Below are 10,073 nucleotides of genomic sequence, written 5' to 3' on the forward strand. Positions count from 1 at the left end.
CCCAGTCTCTAAATTTGCCAGAGCCTCCCTTTAAGATAGAACATTTCTAACTAATTAAAGTTTAATGAAACATTTTTGATGTTGCGATCGCAAATTAATCTATGTATGGAGGCAGCAATATTTTTAGTTAGCAGCACATATAGCAACAGTGATGTTGACGAACTTTAAAACAAAACGTACAGACAAAGCATAATTTTTTTTAAATAAAATAAATATAAGATATTTTTTTAAATATATAAAATTTATGTTTTAAACAGAATAGAATACATGTTATTCAGATTAGCAATGAAATATCATATTATTTACTGATGTCCTGTCATCAAAAAGCATGATATAGTATCCACGCTTCACTTCAGTGGAGGTCCAACAGGATTCATAGCTTTGTGACAGCTTCTGTTGCAAGGTCGGGATTCAATTATTCATTCACACTCTGCAGCAGGTAAGAGATAGTCGTGCTGACAAAAATATGATTACTTTGGTCTGGAAAAGTCCCAAGCATGCCTAGAAAATATTGGGGAAAATGAAAAGCAAATAATTTTGTCACTCAAAAGGTAACATTAAGATGATATTAATTGTAATAAATTGCCCTTAGCAGCTGCTGCTGAAACATGTGTTTCTGTAAGGCTCGTTTCAATTTAATATTTCACCCGCATCTCTGAAATCACAACCAGATGTTGTCATCGGCTCCCTTTCCTGTTTCCTCTGACCAATTCCCACCAAGCACTGGAACGTGACACTTTCTCTGGAAAATACAATAAAATAGAAAAGTAATGTAGGGCTATTTCCTTTCATAAATTCTTTGGCCCTCTTGCCATGCTAGTACAAGTCTCATGTACATATATTTTATTGGAAAGCAAAGCAGTGGATGGCTGTAAATCGGAGGCTGACAGCTACCACTGGGCTTTCACGGCGTACCTGGGCGGCAGTGATTTATGAGGGGCTGTTGTTCTCGTGCGTGTAATTCCTCCTCCCACCCTGTCGGCGGACCACATCCTTCAACCAAGATAGATGTGGGCTTTGCATCAGTTGTGCTTGCCTCAGATCCATCAATCTCCTCATAAACGGGTGGATTACCTGTTGACAAACCCATCAGCCCTCATTTCAGCCGTCAAATACAGTTGGAAAGAAAGAAATTGGGAGGGGTTTTAAATCTCTCTCACTGTTGGAACTGACCCAGTTTGTGCTTGACGTAACTCGACTAATTTTGACCAAAATATATTATCAGCTAAGTGCCACCTCAGTGGCCTGCAATAAATTTGTATGTATTTTCCCTTCTTTTCTATTCGGTAAACACTGAAAGCACATGATTTAGCAGTGTTAAACATCGCCCAGTGGCTTTTTGGAATGTAATTTCATATAAAGTTCAGTTGTTCCTCAAGGGTTGGACTTAAGCAGGCATTACAGCATTTGACCCCTCATAAATGCACACCTCTTCAAACAGTGCTGCGGACCATGACATAATTTCCCTTTGTGGAGATCAGAGATGTGTGAGGCAGGATTGCTCCCCAGCGTCGAGTGGGCTCTGCTCTTTTTGCGCTCTGAGCTAATTGTGTGTCTTGTCTGTGAAGTTGCTTGCGGTTTCAAAGTCAGGTTAAAGCTCCCTCGCAGATCGCACTCGACTCACCGGAGGACAGCGAGCATGCTGGGAGGTGGGCTGTTTGTTTGACATCAAGGTGTTAAAAAGCTCACAGGGATGAAAATGTAAAAGAACTTGTGCTTTGGCTTTAGCACTCTAAAGTAACTGTTTGCAGAGTAATCAAAACAATATTTTTCATATGAGAGGTACATTTGATCAGAATTATCAGATTTAAACATTGATTTCTTTTTTTTCCATGGTGCTGAAGCGCGATTGGCAGACCTGCTGAACTTTTCCAATGACATACAGTAAATGAAGATGCCACAAACTGTTACTACAGAACCTGTGCACAAACTACCACTGAACATCATGGTTTTTGTTAGACTATTTTTTTATGTATGTATTTTGCTATATTTGAAGTAAATAAAATATTTTATTCATCATGTTTATGCCATCACAAGCAGACTAATGCAGCAGTCATATTTAGTATATTACTAAAAAATAATTACATTAAAATTACAATAATTAAAACTAATTATATAATGAATGAAATAAATAGAATTTAAGAACAAAGAAAATAAATTAAATGTTAATAAGAGATATAAAAATACATAAAATTATTTAGGTGTAGAAAATAAAAAGAAAATAAGAAAAAAAATACAAAATATAAAATACAAATACAATATTGAAAAAAGATATAAAAATAATAAAAAAATATATATATGGAACATATATAAATAAGAAAATGTGATTGAGGTACATAAAAATATTTAATAGAAAAAAGTAGAAAACTAAAATTGGCTAACTGACTACCCTGTCCATGAAAAAGGGGGCTTGGGTGAGAAAAGTGAAAAAAATGTAAATAAATGGTGCCGTAAGCAGGTCCAAGTTTAGCTGAACCCTGTACGACCAGCTGCTGTCCGAAATTGGGCAATTAGAACAGCAGAGTGTTTTCTTAGTGGGTAATGTTTGGTAATGAGTTCAACAGTGCAGAGCTCTCCGCGGAGAGCCCACCCCTCCAGCTGACACCCCCACCCCAAAACAATAGAAAACACACAACTCTATACACCTCTCTATCAATCACCTCGTCCTGTCACTGTCTAATCTCTCCTGCTCCCCTGCTTCATCATCCCTCTCTCCTTCTACATTCCTTCATTTCATTGACCGGATACCTAAAGCTGAAAGCAGGTTTAGTAAATCCCCCCTCCCTCCAAGTCTTCTAATTAAGATTTCTCTCACCCCTCTAACATGTTTTTTTTTCAGCTTTTTTCCCCATCTCCCAAACCAACCCCAGGCCCTCAACACAAGCTGAAAACTTCTGTGGCTGACAAAAAATCAATGGTGTCTGGGCGTGGGGGCTCAGGTATTGGATTTCAGGTGGGCCCAGAGGTGCCCGAGCGCAGCCCCGCAACACTGTCCATGGCTGTTAGCCCCCTGTGCCAGAGACACAGTCTTTGGCTATCGGATAAAAATGTCAAGCGCTAATAGGTTCCATTGTGATTAGCCGAGATAGAGTTCGCAAATCCTCTGCAGAAAATGTGTTAGGAGCTATCTTTACAAGGCCTTGCGGCCCGCCAACCTCCACCGGCACATCCATCTTTCCATCCTTGCTCTTCCGAGATTCCACTAAGCCTCTCAGTGCCAGGATGGTTAATAAATAAATAAACGATGAACGGGAAAAAATAATCAATTCAATACATGAGAGTTAGAGTGACAAGAGAGGTCCGAAAGACGCAGGAATATGCATGAAGAGAGAAGGATGCTCGTTACCTGAGGATGTGCCCATCTGCATCTCTCTCTAGCCTCTGCCTCACTGCAGGCGACTAGAGCGAGTAATACATTCTTATTCTCCTGCTTCTCTTTCATCTGTTCCACAGCCTACGTACTGTACCTCCACTTCAGCCGTCAACCATCAGAAGGAATACAATTGGCTTTTCGTGAATATCTGTTCCAGCGCTCTTGTCTACAATCTGCTGTACACACAAATTGCTCTCCAAAGGAAAATGAGCTTGAGTTTTGAGTGAAGTGTTACATGTTGAAGCAATGCAGAGTTTTTATCAAAATATAATACATTAGATAGAAAGAAAGAAAGACAAATTCCAATGATCTATCTAGTGGTTCATTAGCTACAGCAATTGATCAGATTAATAAAGGTCAGCCACATCCTGTAAAATCAATATAAATGTTGCCGTTATATTCAGCTTTCATTTAAAGTTATTTAGGATACTATTTCATATCTATGCATTGATTAATGAATCAGTGGCACATTCAAATAGTATTAAAAACCCTAATTACAGTTTCATGGGATATACAAAATCTGCAACAAGTATAATAGCCTGCTAAATATTTATAGCATAATAGCACAGAGTGAGCCCCTTAATCATGCAGTTACTAGTTTAATGCAAAGGTAATAAAGAGGCCAGTTATTAATTTGAACTTAGTTATTAAACATCTGGATTTTGTGTACACAACTGTCACTTAAAATTATTTGTGCTTTCTTAAATGCTTCCCATTATCCCTTGAAAAACTCAGAAATCTTTCTGTTCCTGCCCAACCCAAATCAGCCCACAGGCATCTTATAAGAGTGGATGAGATGATTTGGAAACATATTCCGGTCATGCAGTTGGGACTGACAGGAACAACATAGTGTTTATGTCAGTGCTGCCGAGGGTGGGGAACGCAGATGACGGCGTGTGTGAAGCTGACTGTTCAGCAGGGAACGAGAGAGTTTCAGAAGGCTTGAAAAGCTCATTAAAGTTGAATACTGGATCCCGATTCTGCAGTTATCTGTTAATGCAAACACCACAGGACAACAAGCTACTGTCATAACATCCACACAGTATGCATTTAATTGGATAAATACAAATATAGCTATTACATAATTGAAGTAAAAATATACAATTTACTAAACATATTTACTTTCAGAATAAATTATTAATAATTAATAATAAATCTAAATTGTATTAAAATTTGTTTTAGAAAAATTACTAATAGCATACTCCATGTTGAACTAAATACAAGTAAATGATAACATTATAAATATTACAAAACTTAAGTTAAATTAAGGTAGTTATCTTGAGGTAAGCTACATTTGAATGAACAACTTTAGTTTAGCACAGTCTGAATACAACATAATGTATTTTTTATTTATTTTTTACAAAATCACCTACATTAACCAGTTATCAAAGTATTCTCTTTGCCGATTTACTTTGGTTTTTCATGATCCAGTGAGACTGAACATACTCAACATCCATTTAGTCTGCACATTATTCTATATGGTTTTGAAAATATGAAGATTTTTCCCTCACACTTTCTAATATAATAAGAAAAAAAATTGTCATAGCACCTCATCTGTTTGTCTGTCATTCTCCCCAAAATCAAATCACCGAATAACTTTTTACAGCAAATTGCAAAATCACTTCAATTAATGTCAGGAGTTGCAGAGAACCCTGAATAACATTTTCATCTTTAAACTCACCTCTCGACCTCCACCGGCATCCTTTTCATAATCACCCATTTCCTTTAACGGCAGCCCACTATCCTTCCCAAGCTGCTCTGCTTCAAATGAATTTCCTGTCATGTAGCCTCAAAAATGTCGACACTCATTCAAACAGTAATTGAATCCTAAACCTGTCCAAATTTCTTTTCTTTTTTTTTTCTGCCATTGGAACATTCTTTTGTTTGCAGCCTTGCAGCCTTGAGCCATTCTTTATAGTTCATAGGTTTCGTAATGTATCCAACATCTGTGCGGGGAAGACGGGGGCTGTGAGTAAAGCGAAACCATGTAAAAGTTGTTGAACATCCAGTGCTCGTTCTACAAGCAGGCCATTTTGGACTTATCATATAGTCCGGACAACTCCCAGAGCAACTGGCCCATACAGAAAGGTCTGGGAGAGGGCAAGTAAGAGATGAGCTTTTATAGATTCACACACGACATGCTACAAAAACTAAACATGGTCCAAATGATCGCATCATCTGGAAATTTGAGAAATCAATGTAGTAACTTACTAATTTTGAAAAATGATAATAAATTATATTCTGAAGGTCTCTTTCTTTCGTTTTATGGTATTTCTAGTTTAAATAAATTAGAAATATTCTAAACTAATTGATTTTTTATACATTTTTCTGAAACTGAGATAAATAAAATATAGGAAGTAGAATAAAAAAGTAGAATCAATTAATGATTAATGAACTGATGAAACTGATAAATTGTAACAAAATATATAAAAATAAAAAATAGTTATATATATATATATATATATATATATATATATATATATATATATATATACATATATATATATATATATATATATATATATATATATATATATATATATATATATATATATATATATATATATATACATATACATATAGATCTTATACCTAAAAGGATCCTTGGGTTAGTTCATCCAATAATCAAAATTATGTCATTAATAACTCACCCTCATGTCATTCCAAACCCATGAGACCTCTGTTTATCTTTGGAACACAGTTTAAGATATTTCAGATTTAGTCCGAGAGCTCTCAGTCCCTCCATTGAAACTGTGTGAACGGTATACTGTCCATGTCCAGAAAGGTAAGAAAAACATCATCAAAGTAGTCCATGTGACATCAGAGGGTCAGTTAGAAGTCTTTATTCAGCATTATCTTCTCTTCCGTGTCTGTTGTGAGAGAGAGTTCAAAACAAAGCAGTTTGTGATATCCGGTTCGCGAACTAATCAGTCGATGTAACCGGATCTTTTTGAACCAGCTCACCAAATCGAACTGAATCGTTTGAAATGGTTCACGTCTCCAATAAGCATTAATCCACAAATGACTTAAGCTGTTAACTTTTTTATGTGGCTGACACTCCCGCTCAGTTCAAACAAACCAATATCCCGGAGTAATTCATTTACTCAAACAGTACACTGACTGAACTGCTGTGAAGAGAGAAGAAGAAGATGAACACCGAGCCGAGCCAGATAACGAACAATAGACTGACTTGTGCACGAGTCAAGAACCGGTTTCAAATCAGCAGTAGTGATGGGAAGTTCGGTTCTTTTCCACGAACCGGTTCTTTCGGACAGTTCGATTCAATAAACCGGTTGAAGAAAATGGTTCACCGGTTCTTTTGCGCATTGGTGATGATTGCCCTTGATTCAAGCCTTCGGTTTACCTGCGCTCATAACACTAGCACAGAATCAGTTCAGAATCAATCTCCAAAAGAACCAGTTCGGTTCAGACGCTCTGTGTGTCAGTCTGCTTCACGCTGAATCACACATGCGCAGTATAATCAGCTCCTCGGTTCTCAAATCGGACGCCTCCGACAGAAACGGTTCCATTTTTGAATGAAATTCCATATGAAACAATATAAAGGGTAAAGAAATGTTAGAAAATAATTTTATAACTAGAACAAAGCTAGAACATATGGCTTGATGTACATTATCTCTGCAAAATACATTTTGAATTATATTTTTTCTCCAATTGGCATGGTCTTGCCCTGTATTTTTCAAGGTGTGGTGGTTGCTTTCATCACCTGGGGGCTATTTCGCTGTATGGCTGTGCTCCCTCCCAGCTTCCCGGGAGATGTCTGAAGAATGGACCTGTTTGTGGACAGGCTCATAAAGGCCTTTCCAGACCTCCTTTTTTATTTGGAGCTCATACGGCTGTCTGTGAAACCAGGCCTGGTCCTTGGTGAGCACTTAGCACCTGTAATGAACAGTTGTGAGTCCTCACCCAGCAAACATGACCCTGTAGCGGCTCTACCACAGCCCTGCGGTGGGACCCCTGTCTGAGGGTCACACGCTTTCTATTTTCCTTAGCCTTGGCTGTTCATATCAGCTCAAGCTTTCAAGGAGAATAAATCACAGAGGGTGCACACAAGCTCTTCAATATGAACTAATTTGATTTGCCGTTATAAGGCAATAAATAACTGCCATAAAACAACTCTCACATTCACCAAAACAAAAAGAACTTTGTACATCCTTAATTGACTTCAGATCTTGACTTTTACTTCTTTCTCCTCAGAACAATGCAGGCCATCTGCAGTCACTATTAACATTCCTCAGCATTTTATTTCTGAATGAAACATGACCAACTCTGAGTCAAGGAGGGAGGCAAGAGTGAAAGATAAAGAGAAGAAAAGGGTCAAGCAGAGACCAATGTGACAATAGAAGAAAAGGAAACCCCATTGATTTCCATTTTTATTACAATGTGGCACCACAGTTGTGTTTTTGCCAAGCTATGTCAGGTGTTTGGACAGCAGAGTAGTTTAGGAGGGAGGAGATTTATTGTTCTGTTCTCCAGGGCTTGGGTCAGCATGTGTAATACGATGTGATCAAAGACGTTAAGAGGACAAAGGCCAGGGCAGTCTTTTTATTTCTGAGGCATATTAAAGCACATAAGTTGGATGAGTGTACAATTGTCTGTGCTGTTACAGTAATGAAGGAAATGGATCCTCCCACAGATGAAGGGTCAATGGATTCATAAAGAGCTGTCATTTGCATATGTTTAGGAACACCAAAAAATCTAAACTGGATTAGTCCATGTATATCATCTACATATATTATAGTGTACTCTTAAAAGTTTACTAAAGAAACTTTAAGCAAAAATTAAATTTTTAAAGTGTAGCCTTTAACTTCCAGCAAAATTTACTTTTTTTTAAAAAAAAAAGTCTAAATAAATATAAATGTCACATGATCCTTCAGAAATTATTCGGTGCTGAAATACTAAGAAACGATTTCTTATTATTATTGTTGTTGAAAACAGTTGTGCTGCTAAATATTTTTGTGAAAACTGTGACATTTTTACATTTTTAGAACTCTTTGCTGTGAAAACTACTGTAGCCCCAGCCTCGTCTATATAAAATGCTATCGCAATAAATATATTTTATGGTTATACATGTGTCCTCAGCACCCAGTACAAAAACAGCAGATAAAGAAGACTAACAACTTCAGAGATGTTTCCTCCATACCCTTGGCGTATCCTCAAGACACTGATGTGCTGGAAAAATTTATCAAACCTGAGTGTTTCTAAATCTTTTAAAATCCCTGCTGTGTTGTACCGCACTGTGTGATCCTGATGAGAAATCCACTGTGTGGTTTTGGCTCGTTTGGGGAGCAGGGACACGACCGCCTCTCAGGCAGTCCTGATGAAACACTGAAGAGATTACTCTAACTAACACGGGGAGCATAGCTCATAGCATAGACATTGATGATCATTAAATGGAGATCAAACACTGCCTCTATCCTCCCCGCCTACTCGTCTTTCCCTTCTTGTTGGTCAACGGGGACAGGTAATGTATGTGGTCACGCTTCATTTAGGGCTTAACCATTTTGCAGGTCTGTCCTGGACCCCTGGGTACTTCAGCGTACATTTGCAAACATGAATATAGATTGATTAGCCAACTTAAAGCCATATTTAACTTAAACAGGAAATGGAATCTGAAATCTACATTTTTCTTGTCGTCTGAACCAAATTGCATCTTTTGACGAGAAGAATGATTCAATGATTCATAGGTGAGTCAAATCCAAGTCAAAGTTGAGGACATTTGCTCATGGTTTTTTTTTTCATACAATGGAAACTTTCTTCAAGTGCTAGGCGTGGTTGTGGGATTCTTTCCACTGCCTGCGAGCTCATCTAAGCAGGGCATTGTTTTTGACACATCACAAACATCTTGGTGACATTATCATACTTGTGTTTTCAATTACTGGCAATCGGTGGAAGCCTGGAACTCTGTCCAGGCCTCATTCCTTGGAGTTCAATGACAGAGCCACAGCACAGGATGATTGTCTGCCGCTAACATCTGAACGCTGATGTGGTTTGTGATGTTGTTGTCTTCCATGGTATGAGTATAGTTCTTTTGAACCAGTCTCCAAATAATTACCAAGAGGAGTCTCTTTCTGTCAAAGAAAAAATCTGTAAAAATTTTCTGCACAGTTTAAGTACATACTGTAGATATGCAAGTGTTTACTTTAAATACATTGCGTGTAATGCAAGATTCAGTCCCCCAAAACTTTTTTACATATCCCAGCAGTTTGGAAATTAAATGTCCTATGATTGGTGCTTAAAAGTTAAAGCACACATATGAAAATAACTTACCAACAACACTAAACTCTATCCTAAACCTAATTGATAAGAGATAAAAATGCATTTGCTTATCATGTGCAATGCAGTACCAGGTGAGCAACCAAGCAAGTTTACCAAAGTCTGTCAGAAAAGCCATACATATGGATCTGGTTATGTGATGCAAAAGTCCAAATTTATTAGTTTACAAATCATGCACTATGGTAAAAGTCTTTTGAGGTTGTAACATAATAGAAACTATGCAAATGTTGTTGTTTTTGTAATCACTACCATGTCTCCTAATCATAATTTAGTGCACAAAAAAATAAAGGCTGCGGTCAAAAACCTAAAGCTAACTTCAGCTGGAAACTGCAGTGAATTGTATGTATAGTTGCATTTTTTAAGTTTTGCCAAAAGATAGGTAGAGGCACATTTTCCCAGGGAGCCT

General features: G+C 37.4%; 1 long non-coding RNA gene across 1 annotated transcript; it reads right to left on the reverse strand.

Moving 5' to 3' along the window:
• Positions 1-318: 318 nt before the first annotated feature.
• LOC132114261 (uncharacterized) lies at positions 319-1,063 on the reverse strand. Its single transcript, XR_009425275.1, has 3 exons — positions 916-1,063; positions 648-742; positions 319-501 (listed from the first exon to the last, which is right to left on the reverse strand). It is a non-coding gene; the product is annotated as an uncharacterized LOC132114261 (long non-coding RNA).
• Between the last annotated feature and the right edge of the window lie 9,010 nt (positions 1,064-10,073).

The sequence above is a fragment of the Carassius carassius genome, chromosome 33, assembly GCF_963082965.1.
Source record: "Carassius carassius chromosome 33, fCarCar2.1, whole genome shotgun sequence".
Lineage (NCBI taxonomy): Eukaryota > Metazoa > Chordata > Actinopteri > Cypriniformes > Cyprinidae > Carassius > Carassius carassius.